At 38.0% G+C, this 20,291-nt stretch overlaps 1 pseudogene; it reads right to left on the reverse strand.

Moving 5' to 3' along the window:
• Positions 1–1,263: 1,263 nt before the first annotated feature.
• Positions 1,264–2,635, reverse strand: LOC114614568 (annotated as a pseudogene).
• Between the last annotated feature and the right edge of the window lie 17,656 nt (positions 2,636–20,291).

The raw sequence follows: 20,291 nt of genomic DNA on the forward strand, positions 1-20,291 counted from the left end.
CAGTAGAATAAAACAAGGGTTGAAGAAGGTTAAGGGTTCAGTCTAATTATGACTGAACAATATGCAATTTTGGTTATTCTCCTCATTCTGTTTATTAGCTCATCTATTCGTGGATATATTACTTCATCCTGTCTTCAGTATAATAATTAATAATAATGCAGTGTACATGTATGTTCAGGTTTCTTTTTGAATAATTATTTCATTTCTCATGGATATATAAGGAGTGTTTGTTATATCTTCGTTGTTCTTTTTGTTTGTTTGTTTCAGTAGAATATGGATATTCTTTTCAGACTTGGTATAGCTTTTGTAATTTCCTTGAAAGAAGAGTTCCTCTTTTTGTATACCTTCACCAGCATTTTTTGTCTTTTTTTGGGGGGCTATAGTAATTTTATTGTAACAGAGAAACCAGGTGGCAGTACGCCTACATGATTAGGGTAGATGGTGGTTATCTTTCCCAAGGGCGGAGTCTGAGCCGGGCTGGCAGCACACAAACCCCAGAATATCTCCTGATCCCACCCTATATGTCTGACTCATGTGAAGAGACAGGCTGTGCAGCCAAGATGAATGAAGAGGTTCAGCTGGGCAGAGGCCCCATCCCAGTAGGAACCAACCAATCACTGAAGAAGACACTGAAATCAAGGGCAGGGTCCCACTCTCCACCGCTCTTTCCTGAGACAGGAGGCTATGACATGAGCAGGAAAAACTATGTTCTCCATTCTTAGATAACTCCCGATAGGATGAGGTTGACGGTCAACCCAGCAGTAGAACAGGATGGAACCCTAGACTCTATAGAACAGCGAGGACAAGAAGAGGCAGGGGGGACAAGACATCACATCTTCTACTGTCCCTGTTGAAGTGGCAACAGACCTGTTGGTTTTTGTAAAGCATAATTTCTGTAATGTGGTCTGCTAACACGATTGCTCTACACCAGGAGGAAAAACTTGAGAACAACTGTTAATGACAGAACTAGTTATTTTTCTTTTACAGCCTCTAATATGAGAGGCTCTACCGGGGTCTACGGGGGAGGCCTGATACCGCCTGAGGCTTCAGGTAAAGCTTCTGACCTATTCCAATGCCATGGCTGACAGGTTTTTGGTGTTGTGATTTTCTTGCACATGTAAACTTTCAGAAAAGCTGGAGACAGAAGGATGAGGGAAAGTTTGGTTTAGAGCCAATGAAGTTCCAGATAGGAGCCGAGCCACAGGAAGCCTCCGCCCTACCTCTTTCCGAGGAATGCGTTCAGTCGTGGAGCATTATGCACCGTGGTTGAAAACAGGATCTACTTTCACCACCATCCACCCTCCCTCACCCTGCACGTGACTCTCACAAGAGCAAAGGCTGAAGGGAAAGTGGTCTCTGTTCCTTCGAATCTGTAATTACTTGGTGACCTGGTGAATGGCCTGGGCGAGGTAGCCCACATTGCCAGAGGTGACCCCTGCCACGGAGATTCGGCCATCCTTTGTCATGTAGACAGAGAACTCCTTGGTCAGCCGCTCCACCTGCTCAGGCTTCAGGCCAGTGAAACAGAACATGCCGATCTGGTCGGTGATGTGCTGCCAGTTGTGGGAAGAGCCCTCTTTCTTCAGGTTGGAGACCAACTGGGTCCTCATGCTGATGATGCGGTCAGCCATGCCTTTCACCTCTTGCAACCATTGCTTCCGCAAGTCTGGAGAAGTCAGGATGGTGGCGGCAATCCGGGCCCCATTAGAGGTGGGTTGGAATGCAAGGGACGGATCAGGATTTTCAGCTGTGACTCCACCCTTTTGGCTTCTTCTGCATCTTTGCAGACCATCGTGAAGGCTCCCACATCGTACAGGCCCATGTTCTTGGCATATGATTGGCAGAGGCAGACATTGATGCCCTGCTCGATGAAGTGCCGCACGGCCCAGGCATCCTTATCCCCATCACCGCTGGCAAAGCCTTGGTAGGCCATGTCAAAGAATGCGAAGAGATTCTTTTTCTTCACCACGGATGCCATTTCCTTCCACTGCTCTGGACGCGGGGCGTGCAGGAGGAGAACACTCTGCTCTGGGATTTTTGAGATGTCTTCTATGGCTCCGGAGAAATCAAAGCTGCAAGTCTTGGGGTCATAGTATTGATAACCTTGGAGCTGTATACCGGCATCCCGGAAGATGGGCGTGTAATTTCCCCAGGATGGTTTGAGCAGAAAGACATCACAGCTGAACTTAAAAAATCTTTGCAGAAAACTGGCTCCGACCCTTAAGGCTCCAGTCCCGGAAATGGTCTGCACAGTGACGAACCGGCCACTCTTCAGCACTTTGTTGTTCTCACCCAGGGCCAGATCTGCAGAAGCTTTACAAAATTCAGCCAGTCCCCCAATGGGCAGGTACTCTTTGTCCAAATTTTTTGCAGCAATCTGGGCCTCTGCCTTCCGGACACTCGGGAGCACGTAAGGCTTTCAGTTATCATCCCGGTAGGCACCAACTCCCAGGTTCATCTTCTTGCTGTTGGTATCTCTCTTGAAGGCTTCGGTAACTCCCAGGATGGGATCTGGAGGTCCGATTTCGACATGGGTCGACCAGGAGCTGGCTCTGGCAGAGGCTGCAGCAGCAAGGCCTGGGTGAAAGGCAGCAGCCATCCCAGAGAGGACGCGGCTGGAGTGCAGGAGGGCCATGGTGGGCTGTAAGACGGCAGTGGATGCTGGTAGAGATCATGGGACCCGTCCATCCGCTGGAACCAAGACGCAGGCTCCTTGGGCTATATTCCTATAGGCAACGACTTTGGATTCCCGGACTCCTGTATGTGTGGAGGTTTGAACATGCTTGGTCCAGGGAGAGGCACTATTTAGGAGCCTTTTTTGTCTTTTTGATTAAACTATTTGAACAAAACTGAAATCATATATCACTGTAAATTTGATTTTTATTTCCCTGATAACTACTAATATTAAATACTTTCTCCTAACTTGGGTATTTGTAAATCTGCCTTGAAAAAAATGTCCATTCAGCTAGCTCATTTAACAATTTTTTAATTAGGATATTTTCAATCATATAAAAGAATATTATCCTGTCCCTAGTAACAATGTAAATAGTATTACAGGATATTTAGCTTAGTGAAATACATAGAGAGAGGTACTATCACTTGTACACTCTCATGTATAAACGCTATAAATATCATTAAACTAAAAGGTATAAGATATGGAATGATAAAGGTTTAGATAACAGGTACCAAAACAGTTATATATGTAATTAGTTCTACTGTTATATAAGATAAATACACAATAATGCAGAATTTTTCTAAAAATGAAAGGAGTGAATTTACACAATATCCAAAAATGAAATCATTTGTTCATGTAGGAATGGAAGAAACAATGGAAAATTCTGTTACTAACATTTGATTATTCTTTAAATATCTATCAGTTTCTTATATTGTGGTCTTCAAATGTGTAAGTAACCTCAATGTTTAAATGACTTGCTAGTTACAATCTCATACCAAGTACAATTGTTTGCTCTGCTGTCAGGGCTCTGATTTGAAAAGATACCTGTTAATATTTCCTCAGACTAATCCATAAACTCATGAAATATAAATTGTGCTTGTGAGGAACATTGGCTTTAAAAGTATAAATTGCATTTTCAGAAACAAAAAGACAAAGCATAAACTACCATGCGTGCAATATTCTTATTCATGTTATCAAACTCACATGTGACTGATTGATATCTCATCCTCCAATATACAGGAGGCAAGACCATGAAAGTAATGGGGATGAATTTGGACATCAGCTGTCACTATTTTCCACCAGAGAAGGAAAATAAAAAGAGAATATTAAAAGTTTCATTTTTCCTATACAAATAAAAATTAACATTAGAGTCACTAAAAATATTAATGCTAATTTTATTTTTAGGAAAAGAAAGAAAAAACTCTCAGAATACTAACCTGAGACAAAAAAAAGAACTACAGGCACCTGGGGAACGCTGAAGTGAAAATAATTGTCTTCTTCAGAAAAGTATAGCCCAACTGGTTTTCTCAAGTTGTCAGTCCTGAAAACCTATATGAATACAGATAATATTATATGAATAGAGCCAAATATGCATATATATGTGTGCATATATGTATATATATGTATATATATGTTTGTAGGTATATATGGTATATGATGTATATGTACACACACACACAAATATATATAATATATTATATATTATATATATGCCATGAGTTTAAGAAAAAGCAAGTAGGGATACATGGAAACAGTTGTAGGATGGAAGTGTAAATGATATAATTATTATATTTATATTAAGTAAAAAGTATTTTAAATGGTAGACATTATGTTGTATGTGATTTCTTTTTTTAAGAAAATGGCTAATAAAATCCTGATAAAATATGTAGGAATGGAAGAAGCAAGTCAAATTACAAGTAGTTACAGAAAATGGAAGCAACTTTCTCAGTACAATAGTGTCAATTTTATATTGATCTTGCAGTATTTGCACTTTCATAGTATATTAAGATTTCAATCAGAGGTGGACTAGAACCTCAAGGGAAAAAGCAACATTTATCTGTGTCACTGCTACAACCTTGAGAAGATGAAAAGGAAAGTCTTGTGAGAAATGCCTACACTGAGGGAGATAAACTGGCCTTTGCCCACTGACGGAAGGAGAACGGGCAATGTGAAAAGAAGCCAGAGTTTTGCCCTCTAAAGAGTCATCACGAAGCACCTCAGAGAATTTATGGTCCCTGTCTAGTTGAAACATTTTCATTGCTGAGTTGTAATTTATTTTGTTATCTCACAGCTTTCATTGAAGTTTGCTTTAGAGTTATAGCAGGCATCACAGTTTTGTGGAGTTCCAAAGCCTACTCCCCTGTAATGGATGAAAATCCATGGACAAACTGATGGTAAGCTCAGAAAGCAAGTACTCTTAAGCTGGCGGTACTAGTTAGGAAAGAAGTACTCAAATATCTGAACTACTACAAACCATTAGTTGTTTGTGCTTATACTTATATTTTTTTCCTTTTCTAAACAAAGGAACTTATTCCTTTACTTTGTGTCTAGTAAATAGACTGTTTGCTATGTAACAATATCATCCTAGCACTATAACTGAATTATGTCTTCTAATGTTTTATAACAACACATGTCAGGATTCTAACTCTTTTTGTGGAAGTAACATTATAAGACGTGATTGGTATTTTGCTTTCTGATACTACAGTTATATAAGTTTTTCTCTTGATACTCTAAAGAAAAGTTCATAGGCTGTGTTTATGCCACAAATATTCTTTTGCAACATTTTGCTGTTTAATATAAAGGTCAATTTTCTTTTCTATTCATTCATTTTGGTATTTTTATATTGTTGCTTCAAGAGATCAATAATAACATTTTCATGTTGAATTTAAAAACAACATGACTTGTACCTATATTTATGCTTTCTCAATTAGTTTGGGAAAATGTTTAATACTGTTAGAAGAGAATGTATCTAGTGAATATATAATCTTAATACAAGAGGTATAATCAGAATGTATCCAGGCAGTTGCAAACATTAATGTCTGCTTAAGGCCACAAAATAATTTAAATTAAAAGAAATAGAACTTGAACTCACTGGTTTCTCTGTATGCTTTCAAGTCGAAAGCACAGAATATTTATTTAAGAACATTATTGAGTTATCAAAATGCAAAGGAAAAATATGATATTTAGGTAGGAAAGGTCATATTTACAAAAAAGTTATAGTCTTAAAAACTTGAAATGTCAAAATAATGTAGAAAGCTATGAAGTAATTTTGCAAACTTACTGTTTGCTTGACTGAATCTATTTCTTAGGAATTACCAAACTAGTACACTTGGAAGAAGTTCCATATGAAAGGTGTGTTCGTACATTTTATGAAGGAAGGAGTTGGAGTGTTTGCTAAAGATGCATATTTGGACAACAAAGGCTACCTTGTTAATTCTGTGGTTTGAGCTGTAGCATGGCATGTAAAGAGTTTTTAATAGAAAATTAGCAATATGAACATTTGTGCAAAATGTTTAGACAGTCTCAATGTTTAAAAGTAAGAGTTTAAAACATTTCGGTTTTCTGTACAGGGTGTGGTGTTTTAAGAGAAGGAAGAAATGATGTAAACATGGAAAACATTTGCAAGAGTCAAGCATTTATGTGAATTTTAAACATTATTTTTATTAACTTTGGTTAGTGATTGTCAAAGATACTACTAAGCTGAGCCTATTTGTAATCTTCTATGTTTATCCGTAAACCATGGAGCCCTATATTCCAATTTTAAATGATCTCCTCTGGTACTTCCAGAATTCCTAATCTACTTGCATGTGGATTGTATGAGATTCAAAATTCAGTACTTAACATTTATGGGAGATTTCTGCCTGATGTCACAGTTCAGGAAAAGAGGAAAAGGAATGGGACCACAACTATAAGAGTACTTCTGAACTTGCTTTGGTCAATGAGTATTTCTTATCCCTAGATTTGAGAAAATAAATTATTTCTAGGAAAATCATAGCTTAACGGGGGTCTGACTTTGTTTATTCCCATGATCTGATTTACAAAACACTAGAGCAACCAGAAATTATGACCTGTATTTAATGAAGTTCTTTTCCTTCTGTTTAAAGTACTTCAGGATTTAAATGGACAGTCAATATCATAGGATCAATCGGTCTACAATCTATCATTTTATAAACAGAGACTCAGATAATATAAAGAAATTGCAGAAATATTAAAAAGATGTGGAAAATTAAGATGGACATAAAGAAGAATTAAAATTCTCCCTAAATGAAATCAAACTGATCATTGTTCAGTTTGTTCAAGAGATGACAATAAGTTACAATGAATTAACTCCATAAGTAAGAGGTTTATATTTTCTCTTTTTTTCTAGGAAAAGAAATTAAACAACAATATTAAGAAGGACTTGTGCTATGCTAGTAAACTGTTGTTACAAACACATCATATCTTGTTAGTATAGTTGATTGTTTCTCTCACAATCTGTTGGGAAGGGAAAATAGATTATATCTTGAAAGAGTTGGGAGAGAGAAATACATATGATGATAACATATATGAAACTCTCAGAGAACAATTTTTTCATGAAAGGATTTCTTTGACAAGTTTTTGTCCTGTGTAATACTTCTTTAATTTTACTTTTAAATGTGCTTTTTAAGACTGCTGTTTGATTGTTGAGAGGTGGCAAAAAAAAAACTATTCAACATAGAGTGTAGCGTAGTATGACTTTTAACATCCAGTCCTCATGACTATTTCCCCAGTGTTGGGATTACAGGTATGCCCCACATAACTTTTATGTATCACAGTGTTACTAATTGCTGGTATATAGACAAGCATTTCATGGATGACCAGTAAGAACTCTATTTTTTAAAAAAAGAGCAATATTCTAACCACTGTTTTTAAATGCAGTTTGTATCAAATTTTATTTACTTTAGAACTCTTTTTTAAAGACGTATTTTATGTATATGAGTACACTTTCACTGTCTTTAGACACAGCAGAATAGGGTATCAGGCCCCATTACAGATCCCATTACCACGTAATTGCTAGAAACTGAACTCAGACCTTTGGAAGTGCAGCTGGTGCTCAGAGCCACTGAACCATCTCCACAGTCCCTACTTTATAGTACTCTTAATAGTAGACATACTGGATGTTTTTCATAATGTCTTTTTCCTAATATTTAGAATTATTTGTGCATCTACTTTTATGTATTTTCTTTCATTTGCTTCACCATTTCACAAATAATTTTATCTATTCTCATAGAATTTAAATTCAAAAATGAACTTAAGATTTTAAAATTTTCTTTTTGAAATATTTTTATTTAAATAAAAGTTCCATACACAATATTTTGACCATGTTTCTTCCCCATATGAATTCCTGCCAGATCTTCCTCACCTTCCTACTCACCCACCCAACATTATGTTATTTTACAATTTTACTATATTTAAAAGAAAGTTATTTTATATTATTTTATAATATAGTAAATTATTATACTTAAAATAAAATTATATATTTTATATATAATAAGAAAAAAAACACAAACAAAACAGTGATAAAAATCAAAACAAATAAAAGAGAAATAAGACTAAAAATGTCAATATTAAGGAAAATGAAGCAAAAGTTTCCAAATACAATTGAGTTAATTTATTTTAACCCACTGGGCACAAGGCCCTCCCTGAGTATCTTAATATACTCCATTAGAAAAAAAACTGATTTTATTTTTGCCAGGACATTTTGATTTCAGATAGCTTTCAATTAGGGATTATGACACATTGTCAACTTCACCTTGATAGTGCTGAGATCTCATCTAGCTTCAACTGGTGCAGACCCTGTGCATGCTGCCACAATCTCTTTGAGTTCATATGTGCATTATTCTCATGTCTAGAAGTCACTGTTTCCTTGAAGTTGGCAAATTTGGGGCACATATTCAAAAGTGCTTCATCCTACCACAGAGATACTTCCTCAGCCATGTTCATTTATATTCAATTCATACTAACTAGAAATTGTAAGTAGCCTATAACACCAGATTAATGGATATAGAAAATGGGATTCATTTCTTCATCATTAAGAAAAATAATAAAGTAAAATAAAAACAAAAGCATGATATAATGGGTGGAGCTAGGAAAAAATTAGCTTGAGTAAGGTAGCTCAGATACCAAAAAACAAATAACGTATATTTTCTTTTATGTGTGAATGTTACCTTTAAAGCTTTCAATGTCTCTTCTAAAACTTTAATAACCAATAAAGTTTGATATGTAGTATGGTTCAGGTGGAGAAGATCTCCCAAGGAAGGGAATATTGAATTTCATTTCTAGAGAGACAAAAAGGAAAGGAAGAAAAGGAAAACTGAATAGGAAATCAGATGAAAGACCAATGTAAAGGAGAGAATCTGGAGAGAGACAGCTAATACTAAAAATCACTTGAAAATCCATATAGAATCTTACTACAGTAGAAGCTTCATATAATGCATACATAGATGAAAGGAATGAAGGTTGAATCATGAAAATAATAGAAGAAACAATGTTTCTGTGCCAAAATTATTTTTATCAAAACTGTAGTCATACATTTAATCTAATCAGTAATTGTCATAAAGTTTTAAATGTTATAATCTAAAATAATTTTCTTTTTTTTAAATTTTATTTTTTTAATTTTTTCTCAAATCATAGTTAATTCACACAAGGGTATAAACACAGAAAGGCAGGATGTGGGGAAGGGAATGACACTGGAGTGTGGGTGCTCAGGGAGAATACACATATCTTCAGAACCGGGTATCGGCTGGGTGAAGGTTCAGGGGACAAGTCACCATGACTCTGCCTATGACTCGCTTGTCCCCATCTAAGATGGTATTATCTCCCAAGGCTACCTATTTACAAGGTCCATGACCACTCAGGGTTATAAATTTCCACAAAAGCTGCTTGTTGATATTAGCTTATAGCCATCTGTTTCAATGTTCTTCCACTGAGACCCAAGACTTGGTGTTAGTATATATGTATGATAGGCCCACTGCTGATTATAGCCCTATGGCTGATTTTAGGCCTACAGTGTGTAAGCAGGGCTGCCCCTGACATCTCCTCGCTTCTCTAAGTATAGAAAGGCTGTGGCAATTCTAAACTTGGGAAGGTAGGAATAGAGGCCTGACCTCCGGTATTTGAAGGGGACCTTGTAATGGCTCCAGTCCCCCTGTTGTTGTCCAGTGAGGCATGAGGGCCATACCCGTCTCGATGTCTTCTTCCTGGAGAGGGGATACTTTTGACATCAACCCCTATGCAGTCAGGCTTGTCCCTCAGGGAACCCAGATAGATATTTTTATCTTTTATTGATATTCCCCTGCAGGGCTTAGCCTCGCAGCCTAAGCAAGAATTCAGATTGCCTGTCAGAGGGGGTTCTGGGTGGCCCCTCTCTGCTTGGTCTAGGGGCAGAAGTCTCCCCTTTTTAGGTTGGGTGGGTGGAGATGAATTTTGGAAACACCCTGTATAAAGTAACAACCTCATCTTGAGTCTCGAGGTCCTCCATAGCTAACTTATGATAATGTATCTGAGTAGGTTTTGCTACCAAATTATTTATCTGTTGTATCACAGAGTTAGTCCACCTATTTGAGAGCCAGGTACCAGCAGAAAAAAAGCAAAAAGAACCCAAATAGTGGTCCCAAGATGGAAGGAAATAGGGTTGACAACCTTGGAGAGGATGCAAATCAATTCTTGTACCAGCATTCATCTGTCTCTTTCTCGCTCTGATTTTTCTTAGGCTTCACTACCTACTTCATGTTCTCTTTAACCCTCCTTGTCTTGTCTATGTAAAGGCAACGTTCTTCTTTGAGGGTTGTACACAGTCAAGAGCTGTATACAGTCTTTTCTATTGTACTAGAGTAAATCATGTCCAATAAGTATCTTTGTGATTTTAGGAGGTCTCTTCAGACAGCGAAACGAGGGATTTCTTCAGATTAGTGATGTCAATCTCTAGCTGTTTGATGTTCTTGTCAGTGGCCCTTCAAAGGTCTGAGTAGTATAAGTTTGGAGGCCAGCATCTGGATTAGAACTTCTAACCACAGACATCACGGGTGATTCATTTTTACCTGGAAAGGAAAAAGAAGGGGATTCTCAGGGAGATTTCTGTTCCCTGGATGTAAATTGTTATTCGTATTTATGGTTGGGCCTGGCTTTGTGGGGGTATCTATTTTTTTCATTAATCTTTTTGGTAGCCGGTTAGCTGTGCCTTCTGTGGTATCAGACAGGCATATCAGTCCTCGGCCCCATAAGGGAACTGGGTCTGGGCCATTCCCTTTAAGGTTAAGAGGGTCCTTCCCCATATCTGGGGCAAGGTTTTGTTGGTCTTGGTGGTGCCAGAGTCAGTCAGCAGCAGATTTGCCATGAGCTTTCATCTTTAGAGAGATAAAAGTGAACAAGGCATGATGGAGAGTATTTCAGGGGGACTCCTTCTGAGGAGGTATCATTCCCCTTCTTTTGTTTTTAAAGCCAATTTTTCAGAGTTCTTGTAAAATCAGGGCAGAAGCGCCAACAGTTGCTCCTTCCACACTCAGAGAGTCATGAAGACCCTATTTAAGGATATATACATCTATATTAATAATCTTTTGTCAAAGGACTTTTATAGCACCACTGACAACTAATCAGACTATATAATATATCAATTAGTAATAGCTTCTTCTACTTTTTGTGAGATTACCTCTCTTTTGTCAATTAATTGTTGAGGAAAATTAGGGTTTACCTCTCTCTTGAGAATATTGAACAGAGACTTAAATTCTTTTATGGAGAGCTTAAAATAGTATCTTAACCAATTAGCAACTCCTTGAAACTTTTGAAATTAATTTAAAATAAGTAAACTCTCTCCCTCTCTCTTTTTTTTTAGACCCTTTATCTGTGTGGTTTTTTTTATTGGATATTATACAAATTTACCTTTCAATGTTATCTCCTCTCCCATTCTCCCCCAAAACCGCTTATCCCATACCCCCTCCTCCTAATTTTTGTGAGTGTGTGTTCCAAACACCCTCCCAGTCCCAACTCCCTGCTCTTAAATTCCCACACAGTAGGGGATCCAAACTTTCGGGGACCATGGCCCTCCACTTTCACTGAAGTCTAACAAGGTCACCCTCAATTCCCTATACAGGTGCGTGAGTCTCTCCGTTTGTGCTCTCTGGCCGGTGGTTTAGACTTTGGAAGCTCTGGTTGAAACTTTTGATACTCCTTCTAGAAAGGACCAAAGCATCCACACTTTGGTCTTCCTTCTTTTATGTGAGTTTTATGTGGTCTATATGTAGTTTCTTAGAAATTGTGAGCTTTTGGGCTAATATCCACTTATCAGTGAGTGCATACCATGTATGTTCTTTTGAGATTAGGTCACTTCACTCAAGATGATATTTTCCAGCTCCATCCATTTGCCTAGGAATTTCGTGAACTCATTGTTTTTAATAGCTGAGTAGTACTCCATTGTATAAATGTACCACATTTTCTGCATCCATTCTTCTGTTGAAGGGCATCTAGGTTCTTTCCAACTTCTGGCTATTATAAATAAGGCTGCTATGAACATGGTGGAGCATGTGTCCCTCTTGTATGTTGAAACTTCTTTTGGGTATATGCCCAGCAGTGGTATAGCTGGGTCCTCAGGTAACACTATGTTCAATTTTCTGAGATACCACCAGACTGACTTCCAGAGTGGTTGTACCAGTTTACAATCCCACCAACAGAGGAGGAGTGTTCCTCTTTCACCACATCCTTGCCAACATGTGCTGTCACCTATGTTTTTGATCTTAGCCATTCTGACTGGTGTGAGGTAGAATCTCAGTGTTGTTTTCATTTGCATTTCCCTGATGACTAGGGATGCTGAACACTTCTTTAGGTGCTTCTCAACCATTCGAGCTTCCTCAGTTTATAATTCTTTGTTTAGCTCTGTGCTCCATTTTTTTAATAGGGTTCTTTGATTGTCTAGAGTCTAATTTCTTCAGTTCTTTTTATACTTTGGATATTAGCCCTGTATCGGATGTAGGGTTGGTGAAGATATTTTCCCAATCTGTTGGTTGCCGCTCTGTCCTATCGACTGTGTCCTTTGCTTTACAGAAGCTTTGCAGCTTTATGAGGTCCCATTTGTCAATTCTTGGTTTTAGAGCACAGACCATTGGTGTTCTGTTCAGGAACTTTTTTCCTGTGCCTATGTGTTCCAGGCTTTTCCCAGGTTCTCTTCTATTAGTTTCAGTGTGGCTGGTTTTAGGAGGAGGTCCTTAATCCACTTGGAATTGAGCTTTGTACAAGGAGATAAGTATGGATCAATTTGCATTTTTCTACATGCTGACCACCAGTTGGACCAGCACCATTTGTTGAAAATGCTATCTTTTTTCCACTGGATGGTTTTAGCCCCTTTGTCAAAGATCAAGTGACCATAGGTATGAAGGTTCATTTCTGGGTCTTCTATTCTATTCCATTGATCCTCCTGCCTGTCTCTGTTTCAGTACCATGCAGTTTTTATCACTATTGCTTTGTAGTACAGCTTGAAGTCCGGGATGGTGATTCCCCCAGAAGTTCTTTTATTGCTGAGAGTAGTTTTCGCAATCCTGGTTTTTTGTTATTCCAAATGAATTTTAAGATTCTCTTTCTATCTCTGTGAAGAATTGAGTGGGAATTTTGATGGGGATTGCATTAAATCTGTAGATGGCTTTTGGCAAAATAGCCATTTTTACTATATTAATCCTTCCAATCCATGAGCATGGGAGATCTTTCCATCTTCTGAGATCTGCTTTGATTTCTTTCTTCAGGGGCATGAAGTTCTTGTCATACAGGTCTTTTACATGCTTGGTTAGGTTCACACCAAGGTATTTTATATTATTTGCAACTATTATGAAGGGTGTCATTTCCATAATTTCTTTCTCAGCAAGTTTATCTTTAGAGTAGAGGAAGGCTACTGATTTGCTTGAGTTAATTTTATATCCAGCCACTTTGCTAAAGTTGTTTATCAGGTTTAGGAGTTCTCTGGTGGAAGTTTTGGGGTCACTTAAGTATACTATCATATCATCTGCAAATAGTGAGATTTTTGACTTCTTCCTTTCCAATTTGTATCCCTTTGACCTCCTTGTGTTGCCTAATTGCTCTGGCTAGGACTTCCAATACTATATTAAATAAGTAGAAGGAGAGTGGGGAGCCTTGCCTAGTCCCTGATTTTAGTGCTTCAAGTTTCTCTCCATTTAGTTTGATGCTGGCTACTGGTTTGCTGTATATTGCTTTTACTATGTTTAGTTATGGACCTTGAATTCCTGACTTTTCCAATACTTTTATCATGAAGGGGTGTTGAATTTTGTCAAATGCTTTGTCAGCATCTAGTGAGATGATCATGTGGTTTTTTTTCTTTGAGTTTGTTTATATAATGGATTACACTGATGGATTTCCAAATATTGAACCAACCCTGCATTCCTGGGATAAAGCCTACTTGATCATGATGGATACTTGTTTTGATGTGTTCTTGGATTCGGTTCGCTAGAATTTTATTGAGTAATTTTGCATCAGTGTTCATAAGGGAGATTGGCCTGAAGTTCTCTTTCTTTGTTGGGTCTTTGTGTGGTTTATGTATGACCGTAATTGTGGCTTCGTAGAATGAATTGGGTAGTATACCTTCTGTTTCTATTTTGTGGAATAGTTTGAAAAGAATTGGAATTAGGTCTTCCTTGAAGGTCTGATAGAATTCTGCACTAAAACCGTCTGGTCCCGGACTTTTCTTTGTAGGGAGACTTTTAATGACTGCTTCTATTTCTTTTGGGGTTATGGGACTGTTTAGATGGTTTATCTGGACCTGATTTAACATTGGTAACTGGTATTTGTCTAGAAAATTGTCCATTTCATCCAAATTTTCCAATTTTGTTGAGTATACGCTTTTGTAGTAGGATCTGATGATTTTTTTTTAATTTCCTCAGTTTCTGTTGTTATGTCACCCTTTTCAGTTCTGATTTTATTAATTTGGATACGGTCTCTCTGCTCTCTGATTAGTCTAGCTAAGGGTTTATCTATCTTGTTGATTTTCTTAAAGAACCAGCTCCTGGTTTTATTGATTCTTTGGATAGTTCTTTTTGTTTGTATTTGGTTGATTTCAGCCCTGAGTTTGATTATTTCCTGCTGTCTACTCCTCTTGGGTGTATTAGCTTCTTTTGGTTCTAGGTCTTTCAGGTGCATTGTCAATCTGCTAGTGTATGCTCCCTCCAGTTTCTTTTTATAGGCACTTAGAGCTATGAATTTTCCTCTTAGCACTGCTTTCATTGTATCCCATAGATTTTGGTATGATGTATCATCATTTTCATTAAATTCTAAAAAGTTTTTAATTTCTTTCTTTATTTCTTCCCTTACCTGATTATCAAGGAGTAGGGTGTTGTTCAGTTTCCATGTGAATGTGGGCTTTCCATTGTCTTTGTCATTTTTGAAAACCAGCCTTAGACGATGGTGATCTGATAGGATGCAGGGAATTATTTCATTTTTTTTATATCTGTTGAGGTCTGTCTTGTGCCCAATTATATGGTCTATTTTGGAGAAGGTACCATGAGGTGCTGAGAAAAAGGTATATTCTTTTGCTTTAGGGCGAAATGTTCTATAGATATCAGTTAATTCCATTTGGTTCATAACTTCTGTTAGTTTCACTGTATCTCTGCTTAGTTTCTGTTTCCATGATCTATCCATGGCTGAGAGTGGGGTGTTGAAGTCTCCCACTATTATTGTGTGAGGTGCAATGTGTGTTTTGAGCTTTACTACGGTTTCTTTTATGAAAGTTGTTGCTCTTGTATTTGGCGCATAGATATTCAGAATTGAGAGTTCATGTTGGTTGACTTTTCCTTTGGCAAGTATGAAATGCCCTTCCTTATCCTTTTTGATAGCTTTAAGGTGAAAGTCGATTTTATTCGATATTAGAATGGCTACTCCCACTTGTTTCTTAGGGTCATTTGCTTGAAAAATTGTTTTCCAACCTTTTACTCTAAGGTAGTGTCTGTCTTTGTCACTGAGGTGGGTTTCCTGTAAGCAGCAAAAAGCTGGGTCCTGTTTGCATATCCAGTCCGTTAGCTTATGCCTTTTTATTGGGGAATTGAATCCATTGATGTTAAGAGATATTAAGGACAGGGTGTTGTTGCTTCCTGTCATTTTTGCTAATAGTGGAGACATCATTTGTGTGGTTATCTTCTTTTGGGTTTGATGGAAAAGGATTATTTTCTTGCTCTTTCTAGGGTATGATTGCCCTCCTTGTATTGGAGCTTTCCTGCTATTATCCTTTGTAGACCTGGATTTGTGGGAACATACTGTGTAAATTCTGTTTTGTCATGGAATATCTTAGTTTCTCCGTCTATGGTAATTGAGAGTTTTGCTGGGTAAAGTAGCTTGGGCTGGCATTTATGTTCTCTTAAGGTCTGTATGATATTTGTCCAGGATCTCCTGGCATTTATAATATCTGGTGAGAAGGCAGGTGTAATTCTGATAGGTTTGCCTTTATATGTTACTTGGCCTTTTTCCCTTACTGCTTTTAAAATTCTTTGTTTTGTGCATTTTGTGTCTTGATTATTATGTGACGGGAGGTATTTCTTTTTTGATCTAGTCTGTTTGGTGTTCTGTAGGCTTCTTGTGTGATTATGGGCATCTCATTCCTTAGGTTAGGGAAATTTTCCTCAATAATTTTGTTGAAGATATTTACTGGCCCTTTAAGTTGGGAATCTTCACTCTCATCTATACCTATTATCCTTAGGTTTGGTCTTCTCATTGTGTCCTGGATTTCCTGGATATTTTGTGTTAAGAACTTGTTGCATTTTGCATTTTCTTTGACAGTTGTGTCAATATTTTCTAAGATATCTTCTGCACCTGAGACTCTTTCTTCTATCTCTTGTATTCTGTTGGTGATGCTTGTGTCTATGACTCCTGATTTCTTTCTTAGGTTTTCTATCTCCATAGTAATCTCCCTTTGTGATTTCTTTATTGTTTCTACTTCCATTTTTATGTCCTGGATGGTTTTGTTCAATTCCTTCATCTGTTTGTGTTTTCTTGTAATTCTTTAAAGGATTTTTGTGTTTTTTTAAGGACTTCATCCTGTTTTCCTGTGTTCTCCTCAAGTTTTTTGATAGTGTTATTTATTTCCTTCTTATAGTCCTCTAGCATCATCATTAGAAGTGATTTTAGATCTGGTTCTTGTTTTCCTGGTGAAATGGGGAGTTCAGGACTTTCTAGTGTGGGAGAACTAGGTTCTGATGATGGCAAGTACCTTGGGTTGCTAGTGCTTGTGTTCTTGCGCTTGCCTTTTGCCATCTGGATCACCTTTGTGCTCTCTGTGCTGTCTCTGACTGGGGCCTGTCTTTCCTATTATCTAGGTTGTGTCAGAACTGTTTGGGATGGGTTTTGCTACTGGGGTCACAGCTGAGGCCCAAGATGTGTTCCATGCTCATGTGGAAAACGGAAGGGGCCCAGGCTCCAGGTCAGGAGTGGATTCTTGGGTTCCAGTGGGTCCTGTTTGCTCCCTGATTGGGGGCAAGAATTCGCCACCTCCTAGCCTAAGATACTGCTTGAGTTAGAGCTACTGAGAGCCCCCACTTCCTCTGGGTTCTGTGAGATTGGGTGCAGGGCTGACTCCCGGGATCTGCTCAGGCTCAGACTGGAAGGAACCCGTGCTCCGGGCCAGGAGTGAATTACTGGGTCCGAGTGGGTCCCGGTTGCTCCCTGATTGGGGGCAAGTATTGCCACCTCCTAGCCTAAGATACTGCTTGGCAGAGAGGTCCTAAGAGCCCCACTTCCTCTGGATTCTGTGAGAGTGGTTGCCAAGCTGCCTCCCGGGATCTGCGAGTGCTCAGGCCCAGACCAGATGAAGTCCCTGCTCCGGGCCAGGAGCGAATTCCTGGGTCCCAGTGGGTCCCAGTTTGGGGCAAGTGCTGCTTTTTCCTTACCTGGGATGCTGCCTGAGTGAAAGCTGCTGGGAGTCCCTCTTTCTCTCGGTTTTCTGGTGTTGGGTATGGAGCTGCCACCTGTGACCTGCTCTATGCTTGGGCCCAGACCGGAAGTTCCACACCTAAAATAATTTTCTTGAAACCAATGTTTCTCAATGTAAAACTTTATTATATTTAATATCTAATCATAGCAATTGGTTTACATTTATTATCAGCAAAATTTAACATTCATATTAGCTTTATTTCAACACACTGGTTTTATTTTAGGTAACTGATATTTGTTTGAGCATCTTTTATTAATAAATATTAGTATTAATTTTTTCATTATACATTTTTGTTCATAACTCTGTCTCTTCCCCAGCTCCCCCTGCATCCTCCACTTTCGTACTTACATAATATTTTAAAATTTCTTTTGCAAATAAAAACAAAATATAAACAAATACAAAAATCAAAAGAAACAATCCTAAAAGTACAATAAAACCAAACATTTAATTAATAATACAAAATAAAACTGTACACATGTAATAGCATGTAAAGTCCATTTTGTGTTGGTAATCTAGTCTTGAACATGGAATACTTTGACATGTGAGTAATATGCCCAAGGATACTCTATTTAAGAGGATTGATTCTCCATTTCACTAGGGTTATCATTGTAAATGCATTCTTGATTAGGGATGAGGCTTTGTGTCCAGTTTTTCTTCTCAGTGCTGGGATTTTTGTCTATATTGAACTTCTCCATGTCTTATGCATGTTTTCACAGTTGCTGTGAGTTCACATGTGTATCAGTTCATGTTTGGAATGTGCTCTGTCCTTGGAGTCACTGATCACCTCTGACTCTTGCTTACTCTTGCTTACAGCTCCTCTTTTATACAGAGCCCTGATTCTTGAGGCTAGAGATATGATATATACCAAGGACTTAAAACTCTAATCTCTTTCATACACTGCACATTGTCTCATTGTGTGTCTGGGTTAATTTCCATCAGATACAAGAAATTCCTTTACTGAAGGTTGAGTGATGTTCTGATCTATGGATTATTCAATATGTATATGTCATAAGTATTTTTTATTACTTTTGGAGAGCTTTTGGTACTACTTATAGAAATTTGGAAAGTACTTGTTACTGGATTCAAGGAAGTAGGCTCAGATAAGAATATTCACATTTGGCCTAATGCAAGGACCTAGGAAAACACAGCAAGAAATGTGTGACTTCCCTTTTGTTTTGGTACTTCTGATAAACCACCAGACCTAGTGACTCAGGGATTTTGTTCCTTGCCTTGTTTGATTACTTTGTCTTTGATCTAAGAACTAACCCTATTCTCTGCAAGTACCTAGAATGGTATAAAAGCAGACTGGGAAAAAATAAACCTGCTTCAGCCTCAGCATTGGCTGGAGTCATGTTATAATGGTTGTCTAATTGTCTTTTTGTATTCAATTTTCACTATGCCCTTGAGACCCTGTTGATAGACTGAGCTAGTTTGGTCAATTACTCTCTTCCTTTAGAAGAATGAGGTAGGTTTTTCCAAGGGTACTATGATGTTTGGTCTGTTTACCACTTTTATGTATGGGTTGCTATTCATGGAGACAGCCTCAAATCCATTTGAAAAAATTAATTGTTGGTGGATTGATGACTGTTTCACTCCAGTAGGTTTCTTGCATGGCTATATGAGGTGTAGGAACCTCTTCAAGAGAAAGCTCTTCAGGTTTCATATCCCTAATATTGTAAGTCACATTTAAATTCATCCCTATTGATTCTTCTGTTATTCTGGATATTTGTCTTGTTCTGGAGATGTCTCACACCTTAACACTTTTTAACACTCCCACCAATTGCAGATTTTCCTTGTTTTCAGGGACATCTAACCATGTTTCCTGTTCTTCCCCACATCTGATCTTGAAGCCCTCCATTCCCTTACCTATCCTCCCTCCCTCCAAGGTTCCTTCCCTCCATCTGACTATTGTGACTATTTTGTTCCCTCGTCTATGTGAGATTCAAGCTTCCTTGTGTGGACCTTTCTTTTTGTTTAGCTTCTTTGCTTCTGTCGAGTGTAGCAAGTTACCTGTATTTTATAGATAATATCCACTTATAAGTGACTATATACCATGCATATTCTTTTGTGAGTGGGGTACCTCACAATGTTTTCAAGTTCCATCTACTTGCCTGGAAAACTCATGATGTTTTTTTATTTTAAAACTTAATAGTATCACATTTTGCAGATGTTCCACATAATTTTTATTCATTCTTCAGTTGAGGGACATCTAAGTTGTCTCTAGTTTCTAGTTATTATGAATGAATATAGTGGAACAAGTGACTTTGTGGACTGTTCGAGCATCTTTTTGGTATAAGCCCAGGAGGGGTATAGCTGGGTCTTGAGGTAGAGCTATCCCCAGTGTTTTTGAGAAAAATGTCAAATTGATTTCCAAAGTGGTTGTACAAGTTTGTACTCCCACCAGCAAGGGAGAAGTGTATTCCTTGTTCTACATCCAAACCAGCATGTACTATCTCTTGAATTTTTGATCTTAGCCATACTGATGGGTGTACCATGGAACCCCAGAATTGTTTTGATTTGCATTTCCCTAATGGCTAAGAACTTTGAACATTTTTTAGGTATGTCTTGCTCATTCGAGATTCCACTGTTGAGAATTCTCTGTTTAGCACTATACCCCATTTTTAATTGGATGATTTGAGGTGTTGGTGTCTAAGGTCTTGTAGAATTCTATAGGAATTTTAAATACTAGCCCTCTGTCAGATGTAGGGTTGGTAAAGTTTCGTTCACAATCTGTGGACTAGTGTTTTGTCCTATTGACAGTGTCCTTTGCTTTACTGAAGCTTTTTATCCTTTCTACAAGACATGCAGGCACTGGAGATGAAGCAAAGACTGAGGAAATGGCCATACAAAAACCACCTAAATTTGAGATGCATCACATGGGCAAACATCAATCCCTGACACTATTAA

This window comes from Grammomys surdaster, unplaced genomic scaffold (genome assembly GCF_004785775.1).
Source record: "Grammomys surdaster isolate TR1022 unplaced genomic scaffold, NIH_TR_1.0 126391, whole genome shotgun sequence".
NCBI classification, from domain to species: Eukaryota; Metazoa; Chordata; class Mammalia; order Rodentia; family Muridae; genus Grammomys; species Grammomys surdaster.